A 15388-nucleotide genomic window follows, 5' to 3' on the forward strand; every position below is an offset into this window, starting at 1 on the left:
CATATTATGAACATATTTACGTAAACACTGCTAACCTCGCGTAACGTTATTTCTATTGTCTAGACTCATTTCTTACGATTTCAATTCCTATTCAATTGTTTTTATATCTCATCGCGATAACAATTTCGTACAAAAAAAACTCTACGATCTTTTATTGGTAGTTTAGCAACTTTTTCATCAGTCACCATTCTATTTTGGTAAGGGCAAGGACTGTTATGCAACTGGCCAATTTCGGTTATAATTGTTTTCGTGACTTAAAACCTAAATATCTATAAACTTCAAATTAACTTACTGCAACGTTTGACAGCACTCTAATAAAAAGCCGACCTAAGGTGAAGACCAGTCCTCCACAAATCGATCTGTTAAGATAATCCACAGACACTGATCACAGCACTGAAAAAGTTCTCACTTCACGAATGTCCTGCCACGGGACCAGACCAAACTTGTTCTTGGGGTACCAAATTCCGGTTTAATGTAAGGTCACTCGAAGTTTGCCGGATGAAAAACAGACAGTTCCAGTCCAACAGTATTCGCGTTGAAAGGAAAGTCAAGAAAGTTTCGTGTGTTAACTTTTTTCGCGATCGGAAGATCGGCGTCGCGGCGCCGGGCGATACGTACTACACGGACGGCGGTACAATGCAGACTGCCGCGAGATGCTAGTTAATTTTAGTGTGCAGTCAAAGCCTTCTCGACGTCACACATGCTTCTGTGTGAGTGACGAACTTGCAGATTCCCGTACCACGATACAACTGAACAAACCAAAGCTTGTGTAATAATATCCATTGCGTTTTTCGTTCGTTCTGTAACAGTGCTGTTCTATGAGATTCTAATATGTATGTAATACAAATTTAAACTGCGCTGATTTGAAACGTTGCAACGGGGCATCAGGTTCTGTAGGTTTGTTCATTTATTGTTATGGCCCTACATGCAGTCGGTGCATAGTTTTATGAAATTGGTTTTTTGTTCTCGCGTCTGGGAGTCCTAAAGATTCCGCGCTCCCTTTATGAGGACGCTGAACTTTAAGAGTTTACGATTTCCAACAGGTATAATAAAATTTAGCCATTAACTAATGCAATATAATTATTTTTTATAGCACACAAGTGTCTAATCACCGAGAACGCAGGTTCGTGAATTATCTGCAAACGAATTTATTAATCGAGTTAATTATATCAATACAAATACATCTTTCAAAACTCACAGGAATTTTAATTTTTATGTTTTAATAATTATCAGTAAATCAGTCATCATACTTTTATGTGAATTGTATTCTATATTATTTTCAAACGAAAAATACTACGTATATATGTATATGTACCTACTATCTAGTTTTTGTTGAGCTTATAATAGTAATAATAATATAACGGCTACAATCCCTTGGTCTAAATTATGGAAGAAGTCGAGACCAACCACGGGCCTTGTAAGTTGTAGGAGCTACCCAAGTATAAGTCATCCCGTCTCTGAATAGCAGATATTCTGCTGGTCGAGCACCACATACCTGTACCACTTTCGGGGGAAAATGCACCAATTTCCACCTCCGCAAAAAAGTGCGTGCGTACAAAGTACACATGTCAGAAGTGAAACTTCTTTGGCAAACTAATTTTTAACTCTATGTCATATTTATACAAATCTAAAACGTTAGATTTCCGAGACTTAGAGGGAGGGAAAAAGGAAGATATGTTAGGAATTTAATGAATGTAATTGTCATTAAAATATTAAGTGTCGAGCATTAATAAAAAATAATAAATTAATTTTTTTCTTCGATAATAAAACACATGGCATTTTAATTTACAATTCGTCATTTGAGATTTCAATAAATTATTTTGCATAAAATATAAAATACTATTATTTCATAAATTCTCTTCACGAAATTTTAATTTAAAAAATAGAATTTCTATAAGGTAATTCATCCTTCTCACTCTCTCTCAATCGGTCTCAATCGCTCTCTCCCTTTTGTTCGACAAAAACGCTGCACATCTTCGTGACGTTCCGTAAAAATTTTACCCTCAGGCGCCTAAAGAATATTCACTTCAAAAAGGAATAATAAATTAAAGCAACAACATTATAACCGCGTTCTGTCGGAACAATAATGACGAAATATTCGCACGCTCCCTTCTCTAGTTCGCACGATTAACATTTAACTGATAACCTGGGCCCTCTAGATTACTACTATTTCTGGAAATAGCTGTGGCCTTAGGCCTTTATTTCGATAACACCATCTTTTGTTTACAAATAGCCATCATTATTCAAAGTTTTGATAGGTCATGAAACTATTGTCTTGTTTTGACGTTTTCGTTACGTCGAGAATTCGATTTTTCAGCCGACTTCAAACAAATCTTCACAAACTTCAAAGTTAGCATTTCGACTTTTTTTTAAAATTATTTACTCGGAGGAGGTTTACATTTAAAACCCGAGTTGTCATTTTTTTTTCTCGGACCTTGAACCTCGGTCCTTGTAAATCATCGAGGTGTCAACTGTCAAATGATGCAGATTTGCCAACTTCCGATTACTTAATCATTCAATTCTCTTAGTACAAGGCCAATCCACACAATTGAGAAATCATTTAATATATTTAGTGTGTTTTCGAGTAAATTATATTTTGTGACGAAAAAAATGTAACGTCAAAAACTGTCCTCGCACTAGAAAACATACTAAAAATAAAATGAGAAGTCTCGTAGCAATCATATTTTAATGTAGATAGATGTGATACATGCATTGCTAAAGTTACTTAAAAATGTATAAAAAAAAATATGAAGCTATTTAAAATTGGCACAGGAGTGTGTTTGATATTTTTTGTCATAGAAACTTACTCCGCGCAAAATATAATTGCTATATTAATTTCTAATAATTAAAAAATTAAAAAATAATTTCTTTAATTACATGTGATACTACCTTTAAGTCCTAACATAATAAAACAACATATCCAAAATCTAAATCCTTTCGAAATCCTTTACTACGCCAGCAATTCCTTCGAGCTTTGATATTTTCAGTAATATCAAATAAATTATGCCGTTAAATGTCCTGTCCGCTCCACTGAATATATCAGATTATGTTTTGATCTAGAGCTCATAAGAAACAAGCATAATTTCAATTCAGAGAGAGAACGCACTGCGGTTACAGTATAAATGTAACCTGACGTAAACTTCGAAGTAGGCTACAAACAATTTCATAAGGTTTTGTTTAAGAGTCTGCATTTTTTATGTTTCCCTAGAAAAGTTAAACGATTTTTAGAAATTAAAAAATATTTTTTTATAACAATTCAATTAATTATTTGTAATTATAAATCTGTGCTTATAATTTAATATCTTATTGTTTGACTAGTGTTTTTAACATCATATAATGTAGGAATCCCTGTACGGGGCTACGCTATGCTAAACTGCAATTAACGAAATGCTAATTAGTGCGCTGCTGAAGAGTGTGTCTGCGACTGACTTTAAACGAAATCGCTATGCTTATAAAAGTATTTATTTATTTATTAAAGTTCACATCATATATAATGCTATATCTATAGTATATTTTACAAGCTATCTTCTCTAAAATATTTGACAACTATGGTAAATAAAGATAATAAAAAACTAAAAAAAATATGAATTACACTTCAAATTTTAGATTTTGCTAATAATTTTTTGCTCATAAATATGTTACTAGAAAAGAATTAGTTTAACAATAAGCAAAATTTTGCTAGTAAAAATGCTTTTTTAAAAAAACTAGAAAAAGTTTCAAAATACAAAACCTTAGGAACTAGTAATATTAAAATTTGTATATGTTAACGTAAAATTGTAAACACCGTTAGATTGTAATCTATCTCGCGAGATTGTAAACTGTCGAAAGATTGTGAACCTCAACGAACTGCTTACAATTTAACGTATTATTATTCGGTAGTTATATGAAATTGTTGGGAAGTAAAATTAATCTGTAATTGACCAAAGAAGTTTGAATGATAACTAAGTTAGTGTAGTACAATCTACTATATACGTTAAATTGTAAGCAGTTCGTTGAGGTTCACAATCTTTCGACAGTTTATAATCTCGCGAGATAGATTACAATCTAACGGTGTTTACAATTTTACGTTAACATATATATATTATAATGATTCGCGATAAATACCCGCAGTGCGGCCATCTAACTGGCAAAGTTGGGACATTTTAATGCCAACGATTAAACTAATACATTCCCGTCATATTTGACTATTTCTAGAAGCAATTTGATTGGTGATTTACGCTTTTGTTTATAGCTACGAAAACTCATAAAGTAAATTGAATATTTTGATCCTATTTTATTGACTGCGTGTTTATTTCCCTAAACATATAAAAAGACATACATAATGTTAAATGCTCTGTGTAATATCATATTAATAACACTGACTCATTTCGATTTTATAAAATACTAACTGCACACGGTTTCATTAAGGTTATTCGGTTGTTGAATGTAGCCATCCCTTTTCAGCCCTTGTTTTGTGTATATTGTCAAAATAGTAGATCTTTCAGTCTTTTGCGTCGTTCATTCACTCACTATTTGTATAAACTTAAAAGTATCTGTTAAATTTGTTGTTAACCCGACGATAAAGAACACAATATAATATCCAATTTGGTGCTTTAGTTCAGTAAGTATTCATATAAATAAACCTCCTCAGATTTTTGTATCTATTAAATGATATTTTTTCTAATAGACTAGTAGATGATCAGCCTTTTGTATCTGAGTGTTTGTGGTACATATCGGCGATTCATTTTTTATATAGATTTGGTCATTCGTTGTGTTGTCAAATACTCAAATCAAACGTTGATTTGTTTATTTAAGACTTTGAATACATTGACATTTTATAGAAATTTTGCGTTTCGATTAATATGTTCAATGTCCGTTGCTCTCTTTAAAGCGTCTACTATTTATGAATAGCCAACAAGGTACACATAAGTGTCGATGTAAGACTGATGATGCATTATTACTTAAACTTTTGGTCAATGTGAAAAAGATAAAACAGCCCTCTTCTTGAGAATTCAACAAAATATAAAATAATTCATAGTAGTGAGGACGATAAAGTCATTTTACGCGATTCAAATTCAGTCAGTCATTAATGAATGAAAAATTGAAATGTGTTTTCATTTTATTTTTGACCATGGCAACATAATTGCATTAGAATTCTATTCGAAGAATTCATTAGAACACAAATATAGTATTGCGAATGGGCTAATGATAAATCTTTGGACTCGCAAAATATTTTAATGATATTTCAATTGCTGTAAGTCACATGTTTGAACTCATTAATCAATTTATATGATATTTAATCTAGAACTAATATGCAAAACGTGACTTCACAATGCTTTATTTTGTAATTAGTCGTGTTGCTATTTCGCCATTTCATTGTGTTTTTATTTTATCGACAAATGATAATTATGAATCCATACAAGCGTCTGTCTGCGTCTTGTCCATATAATAAATAAATACAAAAATGTTTTATTTTAAAACATAAAGTTATTATTTTAATTTTAAAAGATGTTTTTGTAAAAAAAATAACACGTAAAAACACATTTAAATTAAGAAAACAAATAGGCTCACTAACTAAAAGTACTAACACTTGTTTGCTCTCTCCTCTCTATCTCTATGAGAAAAAGTATTTTAGGCTAAAAGAGTATATAATTAATATAAAAAGAGATATTCTTACAATAACAAAACTTTTGTGTTTCTAAATGGAACGCAACATTTCCTTAAAAACACAGAAGAAATTTGTTGAGACACTGGTAGTTCCGATTTTCCAATATAGCGATGATTCCTGGGCAATACGGACATCTGAAAGGAAAAAAATAGATGCTTTGGAAATGTGGTGTTCGAGGCGGATGCTTAGGATTCCTTGGAAGCAAACAAACGTGTCCAGTAAAACGGTTACAGGTAAAAAATCGTCTTTCGACACTTTGTACTCAACAAATCCTGAGTTTTTTGGTACATGTCCAACACGCAGTCGACTTTTTGGGTCTAAGGCAAGCCGGTTTCCTCACGATGTTTTCCTTCACCGTTCGAGCGAATGCTCATGCGCGCATAGAAACTCCATTGGTGCACAGCCGGGGACCGAATCTACGAAGTCAGGGATGAGAGTCGCTAAAGTCATTAGGCAAACACTGCTCCAATAAAATCTTCATACCTCTTGTATAAACAATAAACATAATATAATATTGTCTTAGTAATACAAATAATAAATATTGCGTGCGTTTTAGAGTTGGGTACGTTTGTTTTTGAAATCCTTAACACAAATGCATTGTAAAACAAGGAATGCAATCTTATAATATTGTAGTCATATTCTCTAGTCGTAAATTAGCTTGTTTAGTCGGCATGGCATGGCGTGCTAAGTAATTTCAGTAAATACCTGCCGCTAATTACGACACACAACTTAGACGACATGTTGAAACAAAAATGGTGTTGTAGTGGGATTCGTTACCAAACAATTGTCCAGTTCTCATGCTATCTTGTGCTAATTGTGGAAAGCTGAGACACACTGTTGCCATGGTGATGACACTTTTAATAACTTAGGTTTCGTGAATGGTTAAGTTTTAGGTAACGGCAAAAAAGTTATTGTACAGATACCGGCATCATCTTGAACAAATGTCCCTGCCTGCGCAGAAGCGATTTTTATCACTGGGAGTAAATCTAAATGGGGTAAATCAGTTGACGTTTGTGTCCCGCGCTGCGTGCACGATGAGCAAACTTTCCCCCGCTCCCTTGTTTAATGCTCAAGAAGTTTGCCGATATCTGTACCTATCAGAATATTTGATGAATATTTGAATATATGATGACACTTTTAATCAGAGCTTAGGTTTCGTGAATGGTTAAGTTTTAGGTAATGGCAAAAAGTTATTGTACCTATCAGAATATTTGAATATATGATGACACTTTTAATAAGAGCTTAGGTTTCGTGAATAGTAGAGGTTTATGGCAAAAAGTTATTGTAGCAGAATATTTGTTGTGATAATTCTGGAAGTGGATACAGTCTATCTATGCACTGTATCCACGATGATGACACTTTTAATGAGAGCTTACGTTTCGTGAATAGTTCCGGTTTCGGCAATGTTTTTATGGCAAAAAAGCGGACGCGACATAACTGTCCTAGACCCAAAGGTTAATTACTACTAATATACAAACATAGTGCAGATATTAACAGACATTGATACAAATATGTAGGAATAAGTGATAACACAGCACATATAGCAAATAATAATTGTTATATATTAAGTGAGCCATAGTTCCCGCTCCTTACTATTTGTATACTTAATTTAAGCATTCTGAGAGATTATTTACGATATATTTCATGTGTAGGGAGCAACTCTTTTGCTATACAAAAATGTTTTCAATATAAGCCGTGGACCTGCTTGACTGTCTTTGAAACCCTGTGTAGTCTACATAAGAATGGTTTATACACATCTACGGTTATCCACGATAATTAGAGCTAGTTCCTCATTGTGTTTTACACAATAAAAGAAAAACGCTCACATCATCTAAGATCCTATCTTGTTACTGAGATGATGTTGATCGTATCTTTGACCTCCGGATTTTACTTCCTCTCTCAAGTGCCTATTAATAGATTTCTTTGATTTGCCGTATGCTATATACGGCAAATAATGATAGATGTGGAGTCTCTCCGCATCTTCTACTGCATTTACCATCCATATCACCTCGACGCAACTTTTCTTTTTGTACCACTCCATTCGGTTACTGTTTTTGACCATCTGTCATCTATATAACGGGCTAGATGCCCTGGCCATCTCCATTTAAGTTGTAGGGCATGTTGTCTATCATCAATTATTTTTGTTTTTCTGCAAACACATTCACTGTTCTATTATAGTTAATAATAATACACTTTAAAAGCGCTACAACAGCTATGCAAATTAATACCCGATTTAGATAATCTATTTAAGAAAGCAATGGACAATGAAAGATCTTTGTAGCTTCCTTAAACCTATAGTGAATTTAATTAATCGTTTAATAACAGATTTCAATTAATTACCGAAAACAGCTGCAAATCTAATCGTAATTATGTCTTAATTAAAAGTCTATTCGTGTGCTATCCTTATACATTTACTTCAATTTATTCACGTATTTCTTTATAAGAACGGAGTGTTTTTCCTTTAATAAAATAAGTAAGTGTTATTGGACACTTTCTTACGTCAAATATCCTTTTTAGTGAATTAGGTTAGTTTTAAAAGGTTACTTATTAGTCTTAGGTTAGGCTAGATCAAATGTAAAATTGTGTCTTTGTGCAGAGACAATTAAAATAAAATAAATAAGTTTACCTACTACGTGAGCGCTTTACAAGCTATATTTTATTTAAACGTTATAAGTCACAACTTGTGCAAATTTAACTTACCTTTATCAGTTTTGTTTAGATATTGCTAAGGTCGGGCCTGTCACACCCTTTAAGTAAGGTGCTAGTAGATTAAAGCAAATACCAACAGAGACAAATTGTAGACACCGAATATATATCATGATATCTAAATTATTCAGTCAACATTTAATATTTATATGAAAGTGTTCATTTAAACGAGTATTTTATATACGCTTCCCCTAATTATAGATATTTATTTATTTACTAGCTGATCCGGCAAACATTGTTTTGGTATGTATATATTTCTAGGATTTTTTTTAGTTCAATAAAAATAATTATCTACTATAATAAAAAATAGGGGTTGATCGTAGAGGGTGGAAATTAAGGATTGTATGTATTTTTGTAAGCTGTATAATACAAAAATAAAATCAAAAAAATTTGTCTGAAAAATAAAAAAAATTTTTTGGGGTGGACACCCCTTATCACTTAGGGGTTTGAAAGATATATAGTAGCCGATTCTCAGACTTACTGAATATGTAAAAATTTCATAAGAATCGGTTGAGCCGTTTCGAAGGAGTATGGGAACAAACATTGTGACACGAGAATTTTATATATTAGATTTCGTAATAATAATATGATGTATGAACCACACCATAAAACTCTTCCGGAGGTTTTCGCTAGTTACTTGGATTTTCCCAATTTCAGTTCAACAGAGTTCTTGAAAGGCATTACAAAGGATTATTTTCTTTCGTATAATAGAACTTTAATAGTATTAGAATACTTTAACTAAAGTGCTTTAGCGATTCCGACTTCATTATTGAGTTCCTGCACCACGCGTTTCTAAGGCGACATAAATGCTACGTATATTAAGACAACCACAACGAAATTCCATTAAAATGTTCGTTATTGCTATCGGAAGTTACGGAGTACAGCCTTGCGATTCTGTAACTCACTTTTCCAACTCTCACAGCTGTTTTCGCAGCGGCGGTCGAGCTCAAATCAGTCGTGAAGCATTTTAGGATTTGGCATTCTGATAAACAATAAACTACAAGCTCCCTCCTTATCTAAAAGTGAGTTACAGATTCGCAAGGTGTGCGCTGATTTGTTTGTTTTCGTCATATTTATAGAACAGATAAAATGAACACATTTTTATCCGCAAATACCACAAGATAACAACTTCCTTAATTCACTAAGAATTTGATTTATTGGATATCATGCTAATTGCGGTTGTTATATTTAAATAGTTACTAGGTATATATGCGTCTTTAAAGGGATAGTAAGATCGTTATGGTATAGCATGAAAACTCTAAATGAAAACAACACCGTCTGGCTACAACCACCTTTCCATTAGTCTGCTGGTTTAAGTGCTTAAAAGGGGCATACGGCTTTCCTATTGTTTTCCGATCCAGACAGATTTTCCTTTATCGTGAACGCATTGTGTTAAAAAAATGTTTCTTTCATTGATTGGTACCATGTTTCTACCTTCTTTGTGATCACTAATACTATAATAATATACATAGGTAGGTTATAAAAATTATTTTACCAATAGAAAGACACGTTATTTGTGTATGATATATATCCCGATAAGAATAGACTTTTCCGTTGTAATCTGCAAAGTATGTTGGAGAAAAATCGTTTGTTACAAACGCTGTTTTAATAAGGGGGAATATGTTTGATTTCTAGAGTAAAGTTGTAGAGCTTGATTAGCTTGTAATGTCTACAAAAATATAAATGAAAGCATACGTCTAACTTTATATAAGGTCTTCCGCCGCGTCTATGTGTTTATTCGCGATAAAACTAAAACTACTGCGTGGCATTTATTAGATATCACTAATATCTAGAATGATTCATAAGGAGGGTTAAGGTAAATTTTTCAAATAAAGCCGTGGCGAGTCGCGAAAAGGTTGATTAATATTGTCATTTGTTAATGCAAGTACACACTAACCCAATTATAAAACATAGATCAATCAAATTGCTTTAATTTTAAAACTAAAATCGAATTTATTTTATAATTTAACTAGACGAGTGCTTAACTGCAGTCAACTGTCAAAGTCAGCGAGAGATTGTCATAATATTTTGACAGATAACAATTCGAAATTGAAAGTATGTGGAAAAAACGTATATTAACGCCATCTACCGTCGCTAACGTATATTATTACGTCGTATATTATTTAGACGTGCTTAAGAATAACAATGATTTATATCGTCAATTGTCATGTTATTTATTTAAAATAGACTAATTTCATCATTTTAACTAAAGTACTCATCTGTTCTATAAAAAAAACCCACATAGGGTAGACCGAGGCGAATCGGATCAAAATAAGAAATGTGTTGATAATTCAAATATCACATTCACATAGAACGCACTCAACCGGCGTTTTGTGTCTCTCCATTTACTGAGCACCTCCCAGCATAAGCATTATTTCGATCGCGCGTGTGGATCAGTGGCAATGTCGCTCGTCAGCCGCTCGGTTTTTTGTGTGTGTCGCAATTTGGCGCTCATCTAAGGTTACGTACTTACGTTTTCTTTGTGTCATATGACGGATTTGTCTTAAAATTTAACTACTTTGGTTTATATTGTTGAGCAAGGTGTTAATATTGAAGAACCAATTCGCTTTTAAGTATAATCTTAGAGGTTAACGTCTAAAATATTTATTTCAAAAGTCTTAATTATGGGGCTAATCGGATCATATCCTTAGGGGCGAATGGGATGATACTTTTAAACTGATTTATTACATGTTTGAGGTTATTGATTCATATTTATTTCATGACCACCGGAGAATGGTGTCAGGAAAAAATAAAAGAGGCTGTAAATTAAGTCCAGAACAAAGAGTTGACCTTGCGTAAAGCTGCTAAGAGTTTTTCAGCACCGTTCACGAGCTAACAGAAAAAAAGGACCATATGTATATGTGAATTATGTGCCAATAATTAAAATTGATCTTATTATTATATATTTTTACTGATTCCAAAGTTATTTAACACTATACCTTAAAATTTTGTTATATTTTGTGCACGATCCGATTCACCCCGACAGTTGGGGCGAATCGGATATTTTCCTTTTTTTAGTTTTTAAAAGCTAATTAAGAGAATATATGTATGATTTAAGTTTTTAAATATTTATTTCATAGGTAAGTGTTACTTCTTACGATTTTATCAATAAAAATAACATTATATAGCACTTTAGTATGATTTACTCAACCTCAAAGAAAAAGTGATCCGATTCGCCTCGGTCTACTATACTTGTTTCTGAAGTAGGCTCAAACATGCAACTCTTAACCCTAAGATCGTGCTTTCTATGCATGGCTGTACAACAATGGAATTTTCTGCCCAAAAATCTATACGTGTACAAGGCTACCTTTTTTATTACCTACTTTTCTATATAAAATACAAAAAATCCACTTCGTCCTTCCGTTGTTTTAAAGATCGGTTACAAGTGTTCAAAGAATCGGTTGTATGATGCGGCCAAGACCTATATAATATATATGTTTTTATTATATGATGTGATATGACAGATGATCTAAGAATAAGATCGAGTAGTGAGATTGCTGTCTAGCACATTATTGAAGTTATAAGCATAGTCAACATCTTAAAATACAAAAATGTCAATTTCTTTAATAATGTAGAAATATTTTTTTGTGATATTTAAATAAACTTTATTTAACTAGATAATGCGTTATAATAAAACTATAATGTATTAAATATCCTTTTTCTTTTGTTAGTGTCGTTTTTTCTACAAACGTAGAATAAGGCGAAAGATAAAAAATTTAAAAAGATTTTTATCTTGTTACGCCAAAGAAGTATAACTTCTAATTCGTGTACATAAGTACACACATTTTTTTTATCTGCACGTATTTCTTTTATGTAACAAGAGGTAAGGGCCCGAGACTCACCTGATGTTAAGTGACGTACGTTTAAAAAAAAACACTCACTGCATACATGAGGTGCTTAAATCTTCTTAATGCATCTAAAGCTATCGACGTAGAATAATCTAGTTCTAGTACATCGTCTTACGTCAATAGTAATATTTAAATTCCGGAATATATTTAGTACATCGTCTTACGTCAATATTAATATTTAAATTCCGGAATATATTTGTTCCACATCCGTTAATCAGCCGTCAGTGTTGACAAAGGTCAGTGCTGGTCACGCGGTATCTCTCCCACGGCCCCACCCATCGATCCTGATTGCTCTGAAACGGAACTAGTAACTAATACCTTCAAATTAACTTTAAAAGAATTCTGCCTCCGTGGATTAATGGAATTATTTAAAATGAAATATTAATAATAATATCAAAACAATTACATTAATCTATCACATTGACCTCCCGATATATATTACGTATATTTCTTTTTTATTCTGACTGTAAATACATAAGGAAATCTTGCGTTCCAATAGAAAAAAAACAATAGTTTTTTAGGCTTAGTAGTGATATTTTTTACACATTGGGTATACAAGAAATTTTGTTTAAATAAAAAATATAAAATAGTAATATATGTTCCGTGGTTTAGTTAGTAACTTTGCGAAGAGCCGTTCCCGTCAATCATAAGCCTGTGGGGTAGAAGTATATAAAACTAAAATAAATCAGTGGCGCTACACCCGTTTTAGGTCTGGGCGTCAGATTTGTCAGTCTAATAGGCAAGGTGTCAATCTTTACGCAATAGGCAGCCTTCTGTGCCTGACACACGCCGTCGACATTTTGGGTCTAAGGCAAGCCGGTTTCCTCACGATGTGTAATTTTAAATTACTTCACCATTCGAGCGAATATTAAATGCGCAGGAACGAAGTCCAATGGTGCACAGCCGGGGATCGAACTACAAACCCCAGGTGAGAGTCGCGCGCTCAAAATAAATTCGAATAATACTATTAATACTAAATTATATGGTAAATAAAGTAAATAAGAATACATATATATAATAAAATCAAACATTTTGTTTGGATTTTAGCCGTCGACATAGGCTTGTGTGTTCTTGCGATATTTGAAATTTATATTTCCCAAAGAAATTTTGAATTTTCCACGGCCTCATAAACATTTTATCTTTATCCTATTGAACTTTGCACATTCTATTTTTAGACTCATATATCTTGCTTTCTATTTCTAGGCTGTGTTTATGATATCTAGTATCAATAGATTATATGTCACTGCGCAAGTTACGATGCAGATTATTGGACATGAGTAATATTAAATAGCTGTTTTTGTACCGTAATAAGACGCGGTAATAGCTAACTTTGGAGACAAAGACTTTTAATGCAAACAAGAACACAGCGAGATTAGAGAATACTTTTAGTTACGTATACGTTGGGCTCTGACATGCAATGCAGCCACGGGCGCATATACCAGGCTCGGGCAGTGAAGACACCATATCTAATATTGGTACCTCTGGTACATAGAACGTGGAGCGCTGGAAATTTCTCGATTCCGGAGTCCATGACACATTTTGGGTCGCAGAGCCAGCTAGAGTGACTTTAACAATTAAAAAATAATAGTCTGAAAAAACACGTTTTTAAAGCACATCAAACTAAAAAGTGAAAAATAATTCCTAATTTAGGCTGAAAATGGTAATGAACAAAAAATACTGGTATTATTGTGAAAAAGCGTGGGTTGCTCGATAGACGAAAAATATGGCACAGAGCGTTAAAAGCGTGTTTTCAGTTTTTTTTTAACTATTATTTATTTTTTATTTTTTAGTTAAATTTTTTCGGATTATTGCATTGTCATCTTTGACAGCTGCGCAAAGTTTGAATTAAATCTGTCCGTTAAAAGTGGATCAAAATCGAGTCTGAATGAGTCGGTTACATACAAACATACATACATACATACATACATACAGGTGAAGCTAATATAAAGCGTGTAAAAATGATGAAAAATAATTTCTTAAACCCGTCTTGTCATCTGAATAATTGGAATACAATAACCTTTTAAAATCGATTTCAAAATCAAAAATTTCAAAGGTCTTGATATCTAGGACATAACTAGCTAATCAATTAAATAGAAGTTATAGTTATAGGGTTTTCAATCAGCAACTAATTAAACTGTGAGCTTACGTCGGACAAGGCGAACCACTTGCAACTCGATCGATACTACATAAACCATCATTTCGCATTTTATAGTACACTAGCAGACCCGCCAAGCGATGCTGTGGCTAAGGTTTTTGTTATATTACATAGTAGCAAACTATTCAAGGGAAACGGTAGGAGAACTTATGTGAAACGATGTTACTTTTAACACAGCGCCATCTGTTAGAATTGTATCAAATAACAGACAAATAATTAGCAATAAATTAAAATTGCGACTATAATTTGAGATTTAAACTATCCAATCTCTCAAGTTGGATCGAACTGCACACGGTGTGCAAATTTGATTGATATCGGTTCGGTAGTTTAGGAGTCCATTGAGGACAAAAATTGTGACACGAGATTTATATATATTAAGATGTAATGAAATACCAGTACATTTTATGTACTAGTACTTCCGAAACAATTCGACTAAGGGTCCTTCAAGAAAAGAGCGTACCAATTCTTAAAAGGCTGGCAACGCACTCGCGAGACCTCTGGCATTGAGAGTGTCCAAGGGTCATATTAATTAACAACTAGTGAGCCTCCTGCCCGTTTATATAAAAAAAAACTTCATAGATTAGAAGCAAAATGTTATTTTCAAGCTTTATTTTATTCATAACCGATCTAACAACAAAATCATTCAGATTAAATATATCTCAACGATTTTATTTACTTGTACATATATAGCGCTGATATCAGGGGGCTCGTCTTGCAGTGCGCAGCCGGTGCCGGTGTCTTTGTAATGTCTTGAACTCAACTACTCAACATACAACAACCTACTACTCAACATAAATGATGGTAACCTTACTTATGTAGTTTGACAAGTTGTCAGTAGTGTTGACAATAAACTAGTCTGGCTAACCTGTGATTGTAGACCATGTTATCACTATCATCAATATAACAGCTTAGGTTAAAACATTGTAACCCTGATTTACTTCTTTTAATTTAAATAAAACCTTTTTGATTACAAAACTGGCGTCGCGAAATCAATCTTCTCCCTAGATGATTAGTCCCTAACAGAAAAAATAT

At 33.0% G+C, this 15388-nt stretch overlaps 1 protein-coding gene across 1 annotated transcript in view; it reads right to left on the minus strand.

The window, feature by feature from the left end:
- The window catches only part of LOC125060165 (uncharacterized protein DDB_G0287625), a 169437-nt gene extending 168800 nt beyond the window's left edge, over positions 1-637 (minus strand). The window contains exon 1 of the mRNA XM_047664933.1: positions 293-637. The gene's annotated coding sequence lies outside the window, so the exon portion shown is untranslated. The remainder of the gene's footprint in view (positions 1-292) is intronic.
- Between the last annotated feature and the right edge of the window lie 14751 nt (positions 638-15388).

This window comes from Pieris napi, chromosome 21 (assembly GCF_905475465.1).
Source record: "Pieris napi chromosome 21, ilPieNapi1.2, whole genome shotgun sequence".
Lineage (NCBI taxonomy): Eukaryota > Metazoa > Arthropoda > Insecta > Lepidoptera > Pieridae > Pieris > Pieris napi.